A 19,752-nucleotide genomic window follows, 5' to 3' on the forward strand; every position below is an offset into this window, starting at 1 on the left:
ATTTTGGGTTTTGTTTTAGAGGGGTGTGTGTTGTGTGCCTGCCGAAGGTGGGATGTGGGACCCCAGCTTGACAGCGAGAAGACGCACGGTCTGGGGTGGCACCAAGGAACGCGACCCCTGGCCAAATGTCAAAGGAAGCCCACCTTCGCAGATGAGCGTTCGAAGGGAGGGGAGGGAAGGAGGAAGCAAGTGGGGAAGGGGGTGGGGGGGGGAGAGGGAGAGAGAAGGAGAAAAGCAGCCAAACAAGCTGGAATTAACAATGGCGAGGGGGAACAATAGCCACTAATGGAATGGGCTTGTGGAAGGAATTGCAAATGGCAGGGGAACAAAGGGGAAGTGGCAGGAGGCCCAGGGCAGGCTTCCAAGAAATGCCAGCTGGGGCAGTCAAGCGGGTGGGCGGGCGGGGGGGGGGAGGTGGGTTTCACAGCCTCCGAGGGTGGGTTTCACAGCCTCCGAGGGAATGCCTGGCAGCCGGTTGCCTCGAAAGGGGGTCCACCAGAGAAGGTGGAGCTGCTGGGAGACCAGCAGAGCAAGGGTGGAGAAGGTCCTTGGACTGTCATGGTTGAGGGGTGTGTGTGAAGATTTAGGGGGAAGGTCTCTGGTTGTCCAGGGTTGTGGGCAGGGAAGGGCATCCATGGGGAAGGTGATGACAAAAATATGAGGCTGCCGGGAACCTGACGAGCAGAGTTTCGGTTTGAAGAAGACAGTTCTAAACTCTTCTCCAAAGCACCTGAATGATGGACAGAAGCTGATCAAGGAGAGAAGCAACTTAGAACTAAGGAGGAATTTCCTGACAGTGAGGACAATTAATCAGTGGAACAGAAGTTGCCTCCAGAAGTTGTGAATGTCCCAACACTGGAAGTCTTTAAGAAGATGTTGGATAGCCATTTGTCTGAAGTGGTCTAGGGTTTCCTGCCTAGGCAGGGGGTTGGACTAGAAGACCTCCAAGGTCCCATCCAACTCTGCTATTCTATTCTATTCTATTCCTACTTATTCCATTCTTTCTTAATTATATTTGATTCTTTTTTTACTATTCTTTTATTCTGTTCTATTCTGTTCTATTCTCCACTATTCTATTTCTATTCTATTTTTTCTTAATTCTATTTGATTCTTTTTACTATTCTGTTCTATTCCTACTCTATTCCATTCTTTCTTAATTCTATTTGATTTTTTTACTATTCTATTCTATTCCATTCTTTCTTAATTCTATTTGATTATTTTCACTATTCTATTCTGTTCTCCACTATTCTATTCTCTTTCTATGCTATTCCATTCTTTCTTAATTCCATTTGATTATCTTTTTACTATTCTATTCTATTTCTATTCTATTCCATTCTTTCTTAATTCTATTTGATCCTTTTTTTACTATTCTATTCCATTCTTTCTTAATTCTATTTGATTCTTTTTACTATTCTATTCTCCATTATTCTCTTCTTCTCTTTCTATTCTATTCCATTCTTTCTGAATTCCATTTGATTATCTTTTTACTATTCTATTCTATTTCTATTCTATTCCATTTTTTTAAATTCTATTTGATTATCTTCTTACTATTCTATTTCTATTCTATTCCATTCTTTCTTAATTCTATTTGATTCTTTTTTACTATTCTATTCTATTCCATTCTTTCTTAATTCTATTTGATTATTTTCACTATTCTATTCTATTCTGTTCTCCATTATTCTCTTCTCTTTCTATTCTCCTCCATTCTTTCTTAATTCCATTTGATTCCATTTAAAAAGAATAAACAGGAGGGGCCTTGGAGGTCCTCTAGTCCACACCTATACCATTTCAGATAAACAGTTCTCTAATTGCTTCCTAAAAGCCTCCGGTGATGAGAGCACCCAGAACTTCTGGAGGCAAATTATTCTCACTGTACTCACTGCTGCAAGGGATTGTTACAAAAATATGTTATGTATTAGTATTTAGAATAGATAAAATAAGGAATAGAGGGGATGTGGTGGCTCAATGGCTAAGACGCTGAGCTTGTCGATCAGAAAGGTCGGCAGTTCGGCAGTTCAAATCCCTAAGCGCCGCATAACGGAGTGAGTTCCCATTATTTGTCCCAGCTTCTCCCAATCTACCAGTTTGAAAGCATGTAAAAAATGCAAGTAGAAAAATAGGAACCACCTTTGGTGGGAAGGGAGCAGCATTTGATGCGCCTTCGGGAGTTGAGTCATGCCGGCCACATGACCACGGAGACGTCTTTGGACATCGCTGGCTCCTCGGCTTTGAAACGGAGATGAGCAGAGCCCCCTGGAGTCAGGAACAACTAGCACGCACGTGCAGGGGAACCTTTACCTTAAAGAAGATTGGAAGTCACTTTTGTGTGTCGTTGTTTTTTCCCCGTTCTATTTTTCTTTTAGTTTTCTCCGTTCTTGTACTTTTAGCTTCCACTTTGTTTTCTTCTTCGTTGTACTTTCTTCCTTTAAAACAAACAAACAAACAAACACCTTTACCTTTACTTTAAAATGGTGAATATTGGTTGTCATTTTATTTGTTATTGCACAAAGTATCTGGACCCAGACGACCGCACCGTTTAACGAAAGGTGGTATGTTTGTATTGTTGGAAGAAATGTCCTTCTGGGTTCGGCTCCAAGTGGGGAAAAAGACACTGGAGACATGGAGGCTGCTTGGAAAGATGGTTTTAATGGTGGACAGGACCACGTGGCTTGAACCCTGAACAGAAAAGGTGATCACATGCTTCAATGTCGGTGGAGAAGAGAAGGGAAGGAAGAGAAGCCGAATCCCTGGTTTTATGCCCTCTCTGGCCTTTGATCTTGAGCTTGTATTCTGATTGGTTGTCGGACTCCCATGGTGCCATGCAGGGGCAACTCTCTAGGCTGCGTTTTGAATCCTGGTTTTGTTTGAGTTCTCAGATGCCATGTGGCGAGTTGGGTAAAAGGGCCAATATTATCATGCCTTAATCCCATCACTCTGGGGCTGAAGGGGAGAACTCTTTATTATGTAAAGTGGACTAGCTTAGTCTTCTTAATGGCTCATTGACAAAGTGGGGACGGGCAGGAAGCTGCAGGCAGCTATTCTGTCTTTTAAAACATGTTTCTTCCCTTTTCACATCCAGAGAAATATTCTGCCTTTTCAATATTTCCTAGGATATTTCATTTATTTTTTTTTCTGGGAGAGGGCTGGGTGATAACTTCCTACGGTATTAAAATAAATTTTTTTTTTACAAAAAATAAAAGAAAATGAAACAAAACAATAAAATAAAACTGCAATGCAATAAAGCAGAAATGCAATGCAAGGCAATGAAATAAAAGTGAAGCATCGAAGAGGAAGCAACAATGGGCATGATTTAAACCCAGAAGCACACGGTGCAACGGTTCGGTCTATTTCCTGGTTGGGAAAAGCAGAGGGAGGCCACAGTGAAAGCTGAAATCTCGGCCTAAAAAACAGAATGTTCCTTTTTTTCCCCCTGTGAAAGCTGTGCCTTTTGTGCAGGAGTTTGGTTTGGCAGTCTCGGCTTTTTCAAAGTGGGGGAGGAGGAGGAGAAGGAGAGAATGGAAAAAAAAATAAACCAAACTGGGAGGAGGGGGATGGGGAGAGGAGGAGGAGGAGGAGGAAGGGTGGGGGACGATTTTGGGACAGAATTCTCTCTCTCTCTCTCTCACCCACCTACTTCCTATTTTGCCTTGGTTAAAAAAAAAAAAACCTTTTTTCTGCCAGCCAAAGCAGCCCGACTGTTTCTGTGTTTCAGTTTCGCCTCTTAGCAACCCACCAAACGTTTTTACTAAATAAGGAGGCATCCAAAAAACACCATAGTAACACAGTGTTGGGCCTGCGGTTTGTAGAAAACTTTTGGTATTTAGACGTTTGGATTAATTTTTTTGTTTCTTTCTTTCTTTCTTTCTTTCTTTCTTTCTTTCTTTCTTTCTTTCTTTCTTCTTTCATTCCTTCCTCCCTCTCCCTTTTTCTCTTCCTTCCTTCCTCTTCCTTCCTTCCTCTTCCTTCCCTTTTCTCTTTATTTCTTTCCCTTCTCCTTCCTTCCTTTTTCTTTCTCTTTTTACTTCTTTCCCTTCTCCTTCCCTCCTTTTTCTTTCTTTCTCTTTACTTCTTTCCCTTCTCCTTCCCTCCTTTTTCTTTCTTTCTTTTTTACTTCTTTCTTTCTTCCTTCCTTTTCTCTTTTTCTCTCTTTTTTACTTTCTTCACTTCTTTCCTTCCTTCCTTTTCCTTTTTCTCTTTTTTATTTCTTTCCCTTCTATCTTCCTTCCTTTTTCTCTTTCTCTCTTTTTTACTTTCTTCTATTTCCTTCCCTTCCTTTTTTTACTTCCCTTTCTTTCTTTCTTCCTTCCTCTCTCTTTCTGTCTTTTACTTTCTTCCCTTCTCTTTCCTTTCTTCCCTTCCTTCTTCTTTCTTTCTCTCTTTTTTACTTCCTTCCCTTCCCTTCTCCTCCCTTCCTTTTTCTTTCTCTCTTTTTTACTTCTTTCCCTTCCCTTCTCCTCCCTTCCTTTTTCTTTCTCTCTTTTTTACTTCTTTCCCTTCTCCTTCCTTCTTTCCTCTTTCTTTCTTCCTTCCTTCCTTTCCCTCCTTCCTTTTTCTTTATCTCTCTCTTTTTTACTTCCTTCCCTTCCCTTCTCCTTCCTCCTCCTATGGAAGGCTGCAGACTCAGATAGTGAGGAGGTTGGGGAGGAAGATGGGCCAGTCCTGGAGTCTGGGGAAGGCTCTGAGGAGGGCTCTGTGTCAGAGGCAGGGAGGGGACCAGAGCCATATGCCAGCTATCGATTACCTTCAGAGTCAGACATCAGTGAGGCAGAAGAACAGCTGGAGCCTGTTCCCAGTGTGCACATGAGAAGAGCCGCCAGACGAAGGGAACGGCTAAAGAAAAGGGGTTGACTTGGGAGTGAGGTCACAGGTGGACGATGAATGGCCCCTCCCAGAGGGAATAAAAGAGGAGCGAAAGGGGAGTGGAGTTTGCAGGAGACAATGAGTTCACTTCATTGGTTTATGATTCTCCGAGACTCCTTGCCAAGTTTTGCAGAGATCGGCCTGGAAGCTCTCCAAGCCAGATAAGGGCTGTGACCATAAATCCTCCCTCAAAAGACTTTGCTGGATGTGAATGAACAGAATTCACAGCAAATTAATAAAAGGGGTTTTTGTTGGGACCAGGAATTTGCTTCGTGCTCTTGGGAAGCCTCGTTTCGGCGAGGTCTCACTCGCCATCTTCAGGCTGATGTTTTCGGCTTAAAGCGTGGTCGGAGCTGCCGTCTTTCTATAAATCTTGGTGGGGGTGTGTGGAGTGCTGGCTTTGTTTCAGTAAGTGGAATGATTGATTGTGTGGTTATATCATGATTGGTAGATTGGTGCTGGCTGTGTGTCCGTTGTTGTTTTGTGTTGTAACGGCCTGGGTGGTGGGTGGGGCTTGTTTGTTGACTAGGGCAGGTTTCCAGATGTTTGATAGGCGGGAGGTATCGTCATGTTTATTCATGTTGTGGGGGGTGTTTCTCTATTTTGATAGCCCCCGTGAATAAATGTGACGATATTAATTATCCTGTTTTTGGCCTCTTCAGCCTCCAGAAAGTGGGTGGGGGCTGGCGGGTAGGTGGGGTGATGTGGACGGGGCAGCCTTCTGGTCCTCTGTGGGCCGGATGAATGACTTCGGTGGGCCGTATCCAGCCCTGGGGCCTTAGTTTGAGGACCCCTGGATTAAAGAGTTTACAAGACTCCAAGTTATTATTAGAGATCATCCAAGATCGGGGGACCATTTCCATACACACAGCTGCCCTTAATCCATCAGCCCCGAAATGAATAAATAAGAAATGCAGATCTGTTGGGAGGGGAAGAAAACTCATTTCTTCATTTGCCGTCCTCGTGGCTACGCATTCGTATATAACGTGTACGGAGAGTTATTTTTTAATTCCCCCCCCCCCAAATTTGCACCATGAAATTCAGGGGCAAAAATGATCTGGTTTTTTTGGGGGGGGGGGTCGGGACATTTTTACGGATCTGATAAAAGGTGAGACAGGAGGAGGAGGAGGAGGAGAAGTTGGTGGTGCTCCGTTTCCACATCTGGGGCTCTCTGAATGGATGGAGGGGAAGACAAGTCCTCCCCTCGACTGGCTGACAAAGCTGCCAGCTGGAGATTTTACATTCCCTTCAATTATTTTATATTGTACCTTCAGGCTGCACTCCAAAGTGACTCTTAAGGAATAATCAGACGCTCTCAATAGGCAATCAAACTCAAATTAGAGCAAGGTTATAGTTGCGGCTGAGTAGCCGTATGTTTCTAAGAGTCAGGGAGATTTGCGACCGGCCTCCGTAAGCCATGAGTATAATGGAGGGGGGCAGATCTGGCAGAGCCCCATCGTTCTCGCCCCGAAACAAACTAGGAAGTTACATCTGCCCCCTCTCCAGTGGTGGGTTTAAAAAATTTTTCGAACCTATTCTGTGGGTGTGGCCTCCTTTGTGGGAGTGGCTTGCCAGCCATGTGACCTGGTGGGAGTGGCTAGCCGGCCATGTGTTTTCTTTCTTTCTTTCTTTCTTTCTTTCTTTCTTTCTTTCTTTCTTTCTTTCTTTCTTTCTTTCTTTCTTTTTTTCTCTCTCTCTCTCCTTCCTTTTGTCTCTCTGTCCCTTTTTCCTTTCATCTCTCTCACTTTTTCTTTCTTTCTTTTTTCTTTATTTCTTTCTTCCTTTCTCTCTCTTTCTCTCTCTGTGTGAGTCTGTGTGTGTGTGTGTGTGTGTGTGTTTCAAACATTTTTGGAACCTCTTCTGTAGGTGTGGCCTGCTTTCTGGGTCCACTGGTGGGACCTCTTCTAACCGGTTCGGTAGATTTGACGAACCGGTTCTACCGAACTGGTGCGAACTGGTAGGAACCCACCTCTGCCCCTCTCCCATAATCAATAGGATGGGCTTTGCTTACGATTTTCATCGCTTAAAATCCAGTGGCTTTCTGGAGAGATCGGGAGGGGAATCCTACCACGCTAGGACTGAAAATCTAGGGATCAGGGACCACCTTAGCGCTAGGAGGCAAGAGAAGGATGGCGAGGCTGTAATCGGATTCAGACCGCTGGGCGCAAATGGGCCAGAAACCAGTCCTCATATTACGACGTCATATTACATATTTGTTTGACTCAGAGGGTCAAAAAAATAGGATGATCCAGTCGGCTTTCGAGTGGTTTGCACTCAAGGAACGCGATCAAGAGGAGGAAAAAAGGAGAGGAGGAAGAAAGAACTAGCATGTAGAATAGAATAGAATAGAATAAGAATGGAATAGAAAAGAAAATATGGAATAGAATAGGAATAGAATAAGAATGGAATGAAATAGAAAATATGGAATAGAATAAGAATGGAATGGAATAGAATAGAAAATATGGAATAGAATAGAATAAGAATGGAATAGGATAGAAAATATAGAATAGAATAAGAATGGAATGGAATAGAAAATATGGAATAGAATAGAATAAGAATGGAATGGAATAGAAAATATGGAATAGAATAGAATAAGAATGGAATAGAATAGAAAATATAGAATAGAATAGAATAAGAATGGAATGGAATAGAAAATATAGAATAGAATAGAATAAGAATGGAATGGAATAGAAAATATAGAATAGAATAGAATAAGAATGGAATGGAATAGAAAATATAGAATAGAATAGAATAAGAATGGAATGAAATAGAAAATATAGAATAGAATAAGAATGGAATGGAATAGAATAGAAAATATGGAATAGAATAGAATAAGAATGGAATGGAATAGAAAATATGGAATAGAATAGAATAAGAATGGAATAGTCCAACCCCCTGAATAGAATAACAGAGTTGGAAGGGACCTTGGGGGTCTTCTAGTCCAACCCCCTTAGGCAGGAAACCCTACACCACTTCAGACAAATGCTTGTCCAATCTCTTCTTAAAAACTTCCACTGTTGGAGCACTCACAACTTCTGGAAGCAAGTCGTTCCACTGGTGAATCGTTCTAATTGTCAGGAAATTCCTCCTCAGTTCTAAGTTGGTTTCTCTCCTTGATTAGTTTCCACCCATTGCTTCTTGTCCTGCCCTCAGGTGCCCTGTAGAATAGCTTGACTCCCTCTTCTTTGGGGCAGCCCCTGAGATATCGGAAGACTGCTATCCTGTCTCCCCTGGTCCTTCTTTTCATTCAACTAGACATACCCAGTCCCTGCAACCGTTTTTTTTTTTATATGCTTTACCCTCCAGTCCCCTAATCCTCTTTTTTGCTCTTCTCTGCACTCTTTCTAGAGTCTCCACATCTTTTTTTTTTTAATAAAAATCCCTTCCGATTAGAAAGAAAAGATCTGATATCTATCTTGCCCTACTTCCTTCAGCCACCAAAACTACTCCGCTCTGCCAAATCTAGAAAGCAAAATCTTGGCGTTTGCCTGACCCACACAACTGGGGTTAATTCTCCCCACCGTGGAGCACAGAAACAGAGCTGGGGTCTCCACAATGGGCATCCGACCACATCTGACGAAGCGTCGGGGGGCAGGGGGAGGCAAACCCAGAGAAAATGGGGGAGGGAAGGAAAGAAAGCCCACCCACCCCAGCCCCCCTTGCAAACCACAAGTGTCTCTCAGCCCTCCGAGTGTACTTGGTGCGTTCTGGCAGTTTTTGTGGCAAGCCACTCGGCAGGAATGCAAACAAGAGCTCCTGGCTATGTCTGCAGCTTGGTATAATTTTCTAAACAGGGCGGCTGCCAAGTGACTGAAGTGTGAAGCAGGAAAGAGAGAGAGGGAGAGAGAGACAGAGAGAGACAGAGAGAAAGAGAGAAAGACACACACACATAGAGACAGACAGAGACAGAGAGGAGAGAGACAGAGAGAAAGACACACAGAGAGGGACAGAGACTGACAGAGAGGAGAGAGACAGAGAGAAAGACACACAGAGAGGGACAGAGACTGACAGAGAGGAGAGAGACAGAGAGAGAGGGACAGAGAGAGACAGAGAGGAGAGAGACAGAGAGGAAGAGAGAAAGACAGAGAGAGAGAGAAAGAGAAAGAAAGACAGACAGAAACAGAGAGGAGAGAGACAGAGAGAAAGAGAGAGAGGGACAGAGAGAGAAAGACAAAGAGAAAGAGAGAGGGAGAGAAAGAGAGAGAGAGGGAGAGAGACAGAAAGAGAAAAGGACAGAGAGAAAGAGAGAGGGAGAGAAAGACAGAGAGGGAGACGTAGAGAGACAGAAAGAGAGAGACAGACACAGAAAGAGAAAGACAGAAAGAGAGAGATTAGCAGAGAGAGACAGAAAGATAGAAAGACAGAGAGAGAGGGGGAGACAGAGAGAGACACACAGAGAGAGAGAGACAGAAAGACAGAGAGAAAGAGAGAGGGAGAGAAAGACAGAGAGAAAGAGAGAGGGAGAGAAAGACAGAGAGAAAGACAGAGGGAGAGAAAGACACAGAGAGAGGGAGACGTAGAGACAGAAAGAGAGCGACAGAGAAAGAGACACAGAGAGAAAGACAGAAAGAGAGAGAGATAGACAGAGAGAGACAGAAAGAAAGAGAGAGAGATGAAAGATGCTTGGATCAGATTATCTCATCCCAAACCCTTGTGATTCTCCCCCAAAGTTTTTGCAAGTTAAAACACACCCTCCTTCCTTTCTCCTTCTAAGCCGGGCCATCCTGTCGGATGAGGAAGGACGGCCTCCAGAGATCCAGTTTTGTTTAAAAAATAAAATAGAAACGAAATAAGAGGGGTTGCAAGTGACATCTTGCATTCACAGAGATTTCACCGAGAGCTCCCGGTGAATTATGCGAAGGCTGACATTTCCCTTGTTTTCTTGGCATTTGCTGGCGCACCACCTCATCTCAGTGATGGGGGTTTATTTATCGCGCGCGGGGGGGGGGGGGGCGACGAAATAAAACCAAGGAAGAAGCAGATTGCCAACACAAACACTGGCGGGGGATGAGTCACCGTCTGCCCACCCTGAGCCACGCGTCCTGTTGTCTTCTGCTCCAGAGGCTCCTGACCCACGCTCACTACATGGCGCAAGAAGAGTGGCTCTAACCTTAGGACTCCTTCGGGGCTAAGAGGCATCTTGGAGAAGGCTTACTTCTGCTCTCGCTCTTAATAGCAGCCCATCCCACATAAATCTGGAAGTTAAAAGGTCTTGGTCTAGAGAACAGGGGTCGGCAACCTTTAAACACTCAAAGAGCCACAAAGGTCCTAACCAGAAGCCCCCTGTTCAATTCTGGAGTCGACCGGAAGTCCGGTTCCCCCACCATAGAGTCTCCTCCTAGTGCGGTGTCCTTTTTCCTCCACCTGTCCTAACTGAAAGCCCTATCAATTGTGGAGCCGACCGGCGACAGGGAGCCGCAGCAGAGGGAAGAAAGAGCCACATGCGGCTCCAGAATCACAGGTCCGTAAACAGGGGTGTGCCGAAGCGCACCAGCATGCCTATTGTCTCTGTCCTACTGTCCCCATTTATCTGTACTCATTTCCTTTATTCATGTCCATGTTTATACTTATACTTAACAAGGAGGATTAGGGGGCTGGAGGCTAAAACATACGAGGAACGGTTGCCGAAACTGGGTATGTCTAGTTTAAGGAAAAGGAGGACCAGGGGAGACATGATAGCAGCCTTCCAATATCTCAGGGGCTGCCACAAAGAAGAGGGAGTCAAACTATTCTCCAAAGCACCTGAGGACAGGACAAGAAGCAATGGGTGGAAACTAATCAAGGAGAGAAGCAACTTAGAACTGAGGAGAAATTTCCTGACAGTGAGAACAATTAATCAGTGGAACAGAATTTGCCTCCAGAAGTTGTGAATGCCTCAACACTGGAAGTCTTTAAGAAGATGTTGGATAGCCATTGGTCTGAAATGGTATAGGGTTTCCTGCCTAGGCAGGGGGTTGGACTAGAAGACCTCCAAGGTCCCTTCCAACTCTGCTATTGTATTCTATTTCTATTCTATTCTCCTTCCTTCTTTTCTTATTATATTCTTCTTCCTTCTATTCTATTTTATTCTATTCTCCTTCCTTTTCTTATTCTATTCTCCTTCTATTCTATTCTCCTTCCTTCCTTCTTTTCTTATTCTATTCTGTTCTCTTCTCCTTCCTTCTACTCTATATTCTATATTCATAATTCTATTCTATTCGCCTTCTTTCTATTCTAATCTATATTCATAATTCTATTCTATTCTATATTCATAATTCTATTCTATTCTATATTCATAATTCTATTCCATTCTATTCTATATTCATAATTCTATTCCATTCTATATTCATAATTCTATTCTATTCTATATACATAATTCTATTCTATTCCATATTCATAATTCTATTCTATTCTATATTCATAATTCTATTCTATTCTATTCTCCAAAGCACCAGAAGGCAGGACAAGAAGCAATGGGATGGAAACTGATCAAAGAGGGAAGCAACCTAAAACTAAGGAGCAATTTCCTGACAGTGAGAACAATTCACCCGTGGAACCGCTCGCCACCGGAAGCTGTGGGTGCTCCGTCACTGGAGGCTTTCACGAAGAGACCGGACAACCATTTGCCTACTGTGAAATGGTATGGGGGGTCTCCTGCTTGAGATTGGACTACTAAGGTCCCTTTCAACTCGGTTATTCTGTATAAAACGGGGCAAAACTTCACAGCTGTTTCACTTAGCAACTGAAATGGTGGGCTCGGTCGGGGTCGAGGCAGAGTTGCGAGGCTCCTGCTTTGGAAATTAAACACGGCCTTCGTATTTTGGGGCCTCTCCGTTTTCTTCCGGAGGTTGCTGTAAAAACCTATCTGCCGTTGGGTCAAATCAGAGGGACATACGGGGAATCGTAATTCAGTTTTAAAAAGCTCTCGGGGAGTCTCCTTTCCTGTAGGTGAGGAATTGGGGAGGGCGGCGGGAAAAGCAGCCCGCTTCCCTCCGGACTAGTGAAAAGAGCGTTTCCTCAAGATTTTGGGAAGACTCCCACTCTCCGCCAAATAACCGCTCTGCCATCTGGACCACACCCAATGCTCCTGAGAGAAAGCAGCCTGGATATATTCATATTCCCCCGCCTCCCATTTTTGGTTGGGTGGTATTTTTTTTGGGGGGAGGGGAGGAGGCGGGAATCCAGACAGTTGCTGGAGAGAATCGAGCAAGATAGGGCGGCTGGGTGACTGCGAAGACTTCAAAAACACAAGGACACTCCTCTCTGTGGTCTACACAACCCTGCCTGCCCCAGGCGGAGATTTTCCCACCCTACAAATCTTCCAGAGACCTCCTGCCGGCGCCTGGGCCGCCCCTGTGTGCCTGCTAGAGGAAATAACAGAGTAGCAGTGTTGGAAGGGACCTTGGAGGTCTTCTAGTCCAACCCCCTGCTCCAGCTTGAGACCCCATGCCAGGGGTCGGCAACCCATGGCTCTGGAGCTGCATGTGGCTCTTTCATCCCTCTGCTGCGGTTCCCTGGTCACTCAAAACATGTGTCACAACTGCCAATGGGTGACACTCGTCCGACATGCGATTTATTGAGCTTTCGACACCCCCCTCCCGCCCCAGTAGGCCAATCGTGGATAAATCTAAGAAAAGAAAAGTTTCAGAAAAAAAAGCCAGAACATTTAATTCAACTACCTAAGCTAGTTTTGTAACCGCTCAGCTGGAAGGATTTTGTGGCGCCCAGTGTTTTCTTTTGTGTGGAAAATGGGTTCAAATGGCTCTTTTGAGCGTTTAAGGTTGCCGACCCCTGCCCTATGCCATTTCAGACAAGTGGTGGTCCGGTCTCTTCTTTAAAACCCCCATTGTTGGAGCACCCACAAGCTGAGCGAAATGTCTTCAAAGAAAAAAAAACGAGAAAGTCCAGTTGCTTCCTGAAAAAGCACCCTTGGGACAGAGATAAACCTCCAAGTGGCCTCAACAACTCACTAAAAGGATGCAAATGATTAGCTCTTTGCAAGGAGTATCAATCCTTCCATTCCCCACCGTCCAGTCAGAGCTGAAGAAGCTTCGTGGATGAGAAGGGAAATGCCTTCAAAGAAAAACCAGAAAGTCCAGTTGCCCCCTGAAAAAAGCACCCTTGGGACAGAGATAAACTTCCAAGTGGCCTCAATGACTCTCTAAAAGGATGCAAATGACCAGTTATCTGCAAGGAGTATAAATCCTTCCATCCTCCACCGTCTAGTCAGAGCTGAAGAACTTCGTGGATGAGAAGTGAAATGTCTTTAAAGAAAGAACCAAGAAACTTCAGTTGCTTCCTGAAAAAGCACCCTTAGGACAGAGATAAACCTCCAAGTGGCCTCAATGGCTCTCTCAAAGGATGCAAATGACCAGCTCTGTCTGCAAGGAGTATAAATCTTTTCATCTTCCACCATTCAGTCAGAGCTGAAGAACGTGGATGAGAAGTGAAATGTCTTTAAAGAAAGAACCAAGAAACTTCAGTTGCTTCCTGAAAAAGCACCCTTAGGACAGAGATAAACCTCCAAGTGGCCTCAATGACTCTCTCAAAGGATGCAAATGACCAGCTCTGTCTGCAAGGAGTATAAATCTTTTCATCTTCCACCATCCAGTCAGAGCTGAAGAACTTCATGGATGAGAACTGAAATGTCTTTAAAGAAAGAATCAAGAAAGTTCAGTTGCTTCCTGAAAAAGCACCCTTAGGACAGAGATAAACCTCCAAGTGGCCTCAACGGCTCTCTCAAAGGATGCAAATGACCAGCTCTGTCTGCAAGGAGTATAAATCTTTCCATCTTCCACCATTCAGTCAGAGCTGAAGAACTTCATGGATGTGAAATGTCTTTAAAGAAAGAATCAAGAAAGTTCAGTTGCTTCCTGAAAAAGCACCCTTGGGACAGAGATAAACCTCCAAGTGGCCTCAATGGCTCTCTCAAAGGATGCAAATGACCAGCTCTGTTTGCAAGGAGTACAAATCCTTCCATCCTCCACCATTCAGTCAGAGCTGAAGAAGCTTCTTGGATGAGAAGCGAAATGTCTTCAAAGAAAAAAAACGAGAAAGTCCAGTTGCCTCCTGAAAAAAGCTTCTTTGGGTCAGGTTTTCTCTGGTTCCCCCCCCCCCCAACCTTTTCACCAAAGCCGGAAACAACCCAGCCACATGTTTCTTATTATGTGAATTCTTTATATGGTTTCCAGCTTGTCATATTCGGCGGTTCCCCCTTCTATACGCTTCCTCCTTTCCATTCCTGGTGTGCTGTTATGTTATGCGGTACTTGAACAAGTTATTAGGTTCCCTATGATCGGAACGGAGCTGTGTTTTGTCCCCATCAGGAGACCGAATCTTAAAAGAAGAAGAAGAAGAAAAATTATCTGTAAGGCTTCCCTATATAGGCTCCTTCTGAAAACAGCCTCTGGGATGGCGCCCAGCCAGCGAGGACTTTAACTGGGAGAAAGCGCAGGGATTTCAGCGGGATAATAGATGCCACGGGGCCCTCTGAGATACTGTCGGAAACCGGAAAGAAAGAAAAGTGAGGGCAATTGTGCCGTGGCACCTTCGAGACGAATACTTTGAGAATTTAGAATAGAGTTGGAAGGGGCTGTTCTCACCTAGGCTTCCCCAAAAAGAAGTCCCGACAAAACCCCTTTTATTAAACGAATGTGAACTCCTCTCCTTCACATTCAGCAAAGGCCTGGCAAACAATCTTTCAAAGGAGTATTTAGGACCACAGACCTTATCTAGCTTGGAAAGCTGCCATGTAAATATTTTCCAAACGCAGGGCTGTGCAAGGAAAGATTTGGCACAGAGTCTCTGAGATTCACGGACAGATCTTCACACTCCTGAAACGAATCTAACAACCGAACGAATTGTTTCCTGCAAAAGCCCCCTCCCCTTTCCCTCCTCTTTTATTCCCCATGGGAGGGGCCATTCACCGTCCACCTGTGGCTTTACTCCCAAGTCGACCCTGATTTCTGAGCTGTTCTTTTCTTCTGGCAGCTCTGCATATGCGTACATTGGGAACAGGCTCCAGCTGTTCCTCTGCCTCACTGCTATCTAGCTCCGAGGGCAGCTGAGAACTGTCAGGTGGCTCTGGCCCCCTCTCTGCCTCCTAGGCAGAGCCCTCGTCCGAGCCTTCCGCAGACTCCAGGACTGGCCCATGTTCCTCCCCAACCTCCTCACTGTCCGAATCTGCTGCCAGCTCTGCTGGCAGGCCACAACATTCTTTTGTCATCATACTCCTCCTCCTCCACCACTACTACTACTACTACTACTACTACTACTACTACTACTACTACTACTACTACTTCTTCTCCTCCTCCTCCTCTTCTCCTCATTCTTTTCTCCTTCTCCTCCTCCTCCTCCTCCTCCTCATTCTTTTCTACTACTACTTTCCTCCCTCTCCCTGTCCCCCCACCCCAACTGCACTTGCTGGAAACCATTCGTGCCCCCATCCTCCAAATGGCTTGAGTCAAAGGCACACATGAGAAGCATTAGGGATGCCGACGGCAGCCATAACACAGTTAAAATAAAAGACAAATACAATTGGAAAACACCCTCTCTTCTGGAGATGGAGCCCTTGGACCTCAGGTTTCCTCATCGTGCCCGTTGCAAGCCCCCAAAACGTCCCCCCTCCCACAAGTAATGCAATCAGGAAGTGACTCCTCTGCTCACCCCACGCCGTGTACAAGAATATTTATGCCAACTTTTTCCCCCTTGATTTTTTGGCTGGGTTTGTTTCCCGCTCTGCTAGGGAATGCGCCACATTTTCTGCCTTGCGACTCCTAAATCCCCGCTTATCCGCTGGAGCAATAAAATAATGATGCCTTTTCTTTTTCCCAAGAAAACGAACCAGAAACGCAACACACACACACACACTCTCCTTTGTGCATACAAAATAGAGTGTTTCCGCAAAACCAGCCCCCAAAAGAATGGGTGAAACAAGCAATAATTGGAATTCTTTTTTCTGTGGTGGCTTGCCAGGGGAACTGGGAGCAGATTCGGAGAGTGAGGAGGTTGGGGAGGAAGATGGGCCAGTCCTGGAGTCTGGGGAAGGCTCGGATGAGGGCTCTGCGTCAGAGGCAGAAAGGGGGCCAGGGCCATCCGACAGTTATCAGCTGCCTTCGGAGTCAGACATCAGAGCTGGAGCCTGTTCCCAGTGTGCGCATGCGCAGAGTTGCCAGACGAAGGGAACAGCCAAAGAACAGGGGTCGACTTGGGAGTAAGGCCACAGGTGGACGGTGAATGGCCCCTCCCAGAGGAAATAAAAAAGGAGCGAAAGGGGAGTGGAGTTTGCAGGAGACCATTAGTTCGCTTCATTGGTTCGTGACTCTCCTTGCCAGGTTTTGCAGATATCGGCCTGGCAGCTCTCCAAGCCAGATAAGGTCTGTGACTGTAAATCCCCCTTGAAAGACTTTGCTGGATGAGAATGAGCAGAATTGACAGCAAATTAATAAAAGGTTGTTTTTTTTTGTTGTTGGGACCAGGAGTTTGCTTCAGGCTCTCGGGAAGCCTCGACGGTGAATGGCCCCTCCCATAGAGAATAAAGAGGAGCGAAAGGGGAGTGGAGTTTGCAGGAGACAATGAGTTCAATTCATTAGGGTGGAAGATCTGTTCCTGACTTCTTGCCAAGGGATTGCTGCTACAGCGTGGCGTTTTGAAGATATCGGTCTGGCAGCTGTCCATAAAGTCCCGATAAAGGTCTGTAGTTGTGAAATCTCATGAAAGACTGTTTTCCGTGACTTTGCTGGAGAGGAATTTCCTTTAACCTAAATAAAAGGGGTTTTATAGGGGACGAGGCATCTGCTTCATGCTCTTGGGAAGCCTAGGTCGGAATTTTGTGCAATTGCATTTCTTGCAAGGGGGATAAAAATATGAAATGCAAAAATATTAAGTTGGAGAGGAAGGGAGGGGGGGATTAGGGTAATTAGCACGGAGGAGAAAAAAAAAAAGTGGCCACTCTTTTGTGTTAGCTGCCCACCCAGAGAGCGATCATGGGCACGCCCGATGATGCCACGCAGCTCACCTGGAAGGGAAGGAGTGCCATTGAGGCGAAGCAACTGACTAGCACGATGGAGATTAATGGATTACGGCTTCAAACAAATCCAGAATGAGAGGCAGTTGCTCCCCAGAGATCCCCAGAGATTTACCTGGGGAGGGGGGGGGGGGGGGAGATGGAAGGAAAGCTAATCCCACTTCTTTCGCCCTCCTTCCTTTCTTTTTTGGAGGGCTGGCTTAATCAAGCCATTTAGCCACATGGAAAGGAGAGGCAGGCCAGGCGGTGATGATGGATATGTGAGTTTCTTCCCACCAACCAGCCCGCAATGACGTACAGACTTTTATCTTAGTTTTTTAAAAGGGAGGAGGAGAAGGAAGAGGAGTGGAGGAGGAATAAGAACAAAAGGAGGAGGAGGAGGAAGAGGATTGTGAGGTCTTTTTTGGTCTCTGTGCTTGCTTGTTTTCTTGCAGACGTTTCAAGACCCTGCTAGGGAACACCATCAGTGCTAGAAAGGAGTGGGGTTGGAGGAGGAAGAGGAGTGGAAGAGGGGGAAGAGGAATAAGAAGAGGAGGAGGAGGAGGAGGAGGAGGAAGAGGACTGTGAGGTCCTTGTTGGTCTCTGTGCTTGCTGGTTTTCTTGCAAATGTTTCAAGACTCTGCTAGGGAACACCATCAGTGCTGGAAAGGAGTGGAGTTGGAGGAGGAAGAGAGATGCTGGGAGTTTAATTCATCTCATCATAATCATAACTCATCATAATCAACCGGATCCTACTTTTTGAACTAAGGAAGCAATACCAAGGTCACCACAGCAGGTGGCAGCACTAAGCCAACTTGGCCTGATCTCAGAAAACAGAAGGAAGGAAGGAAGGAAGGAAGGAAGGAAGGAAGGAAGGAAGGAAGGAAGGAAGGAAGGAAGGAAGGAAGGATGGATGGAAGGAAGGGCTTATTTCCAAGTTTGCATCCTTAAGGACACAACTACAATTTTGTGTCACCCAAAAGGCAGATATTTCCCAAGAATGCAGTAGCACTCCCATCAACTGTATATAAACCCAGGGAGTTTCCAACCCTCCTTCTCTTTCTCCTCCTCCTCCTCTCCGCATACTCTTCTAACACTGATGATGTTACCTAGTTGGGTCGCGAAACGTCTGCAAGAAAACCACCAAGCTCAGAGAGCACCGGGGTTGATTTGGGAAGGCTTCTAGCTGCCTGGCCATGAGCGAACAGCTAGGAAGAGAGGAAATCTGAGCCGCTTCAGTTGGTACTGATTTCAATTCCATTATTAGAGCTCTCCCTCTTCCCCCCACTTCATGATGCATTCATAGAAACCACACCAGGCTGGCTGGGGAATTCTGGGAGTTGAAGTCCACACATTGAAAAGCTGCCAAGGCTGAGAAGCTCTCAACCCAACGGATCTTTCTGATGAGATTCACTGTCTCTCTTCCACACTGCGGGTTCCCTTTGCAAGTATGGTGGGAGTGAGTGGGGGGTGCAGATTTAACACGAGTGCCTCCCTCCTCTTTCTCCCAGCTGTTCTTCCACTCACTGTCGTTCAGCAAGTAGATATTTCGCAGCGCCGGGCTGCAGACAATGGAACTTTTCATCGGGGAGTTGCAGGGGGAGGAAAAAACCCGGAGACCCCCAGCTCCGATATCTCCGTGGTGGTTGGATACCGGAAGGGCACTCTCCCCCGCCCCCAACTTTATCCCACAAGGCTCAGATTTAAGGGGTTACAAATGGCTCTTTCAACACACACACACACACACACACACACACACACACACACACACACACACACACACCTGGTCCCAGGTAACAGAGTCCGAACACAAGGAAAGACAAATGATGGGAGAGAGAAAACTAGATCCCAAGCAACCAGAGAATTTCGGGGGGAGGAGGATGAATGAATTGGGGGAAAAAAATGCCTAGACTCTAGGAAAAATCCCCAAATTTGGGTTCACATTTTTGTCTTTGTTTTAAACCTTGATGATGGACAAAGCAATCACTCGCTTCGAATCGCTAAATCACCCCAAATCAACAAAGGAGGATTTTTGACAGAAAGAGCGGTGGTTTTTTGTTTCTTTTTAAAAAAGATCCCATTATTTTTACAGATCCAAGTTGAAATGCTACCCTTCCTCCCCACCCCGAGTTCGAAACGTGTGCATGTGTCCAAAGAACTAAGATTGTTCCAGCTCTGGTTTAACGAGAGATTGATGACCTCGCTGGCTTGCAAATCCGGTTAATTTCTTTCACTACCAGGAAATGAACCGGCGCATCAAAATCCTTTTTTTTTTTTTTAATTGACGCTCTGGTCTTCGTGCATTCTAGTAAGAAAAAAAAATATTGCATTTGGTAGAATTCATCCAGATATTGTTTGTCTTAGGACTTCAGCTATTTCCTTCCAAATATTGCTAATTCTAGCTGCAAGGCCATATGTTTCTCATTTGCAGAAGTGGGGGGGGAATGGCGATGGCGATGCCAACATTCGAAGGCAAAAAATAAAATAAAAATGTATTTACATTTTCTTGTTCGGATGGAGTCAGACATCAGTGGGGCAGAAGAACAGCTGGAGCCTGTTCCCAGTGTGCGCGTGCGCAGAGTGGCCAGACGAAGGGAAGAGCTAAAGATCAGGGGTCGACTTGGGAGGAAGGCCGCAGGTGGACGGGGAATGGCCCCTCCCAGAGGGAATAAAAGAGGAGCGAAAGGGGAGTGGAGTTTGCAGGAGACAATTAGTTCGCTTCATTGGTTGGTGACTCTCCGAGACTCCTGGCCAAGTTCTGCAGAGATCGGCCTGGCAGCTCTCCAAGACAGATAAGGTCTGTGACCGTAAATCCTCCCTTGAAAGACTGGCACCTGAGGGGAAAAAAAGGTATGCCATCACTGCTGTAGTGTGTTGTCCCACAAGATGGGAATCCGTAACTCGAACGC

At 45.5% G+C, this 19,752-nt stretch overlaps 1 protein-coding gene across 1 annotated transcript in view; it reads right to left on the reverse strand.

The window, feature by feature from the left end:
• The window catches only part of MORN1 (MORN repeat containing 1), a 136,949-nt gene that overhangs the window by 24,750 nt on the left and 92,447 nt on the right, over window positions 1-19,752 (reverse strand). The window contains exon 14 of the transcript XR_015695114.1: window positions 2,299-2,423. The gene's annotated coding sequence lies outside the window, so the exon portion shown is untranslated. The remainder of the gene's footprint in view (window positions 1-2,298; window positions 2,424-19,752) is intronic.

The sequence above is a fragment of the Thamnophis sirtalis genome, unplaced genomic scaffold (assembly GCF_051295495.1).
Source record: "Thamnophis sirtalis isolate CommonGarterSnake01/CBP01778 unplaced genomic scaffold, rThaSir2_p1.2 scaffold_15, whole genome shotgun sequence".
NCBI classification, from domain to species: domain Eukaryota; kingdom Metazoa; phylum Chordata; class Lepidosauria; order Squamata; family Natricidae; genus Thamnophis; species Thamnophis sirtalis.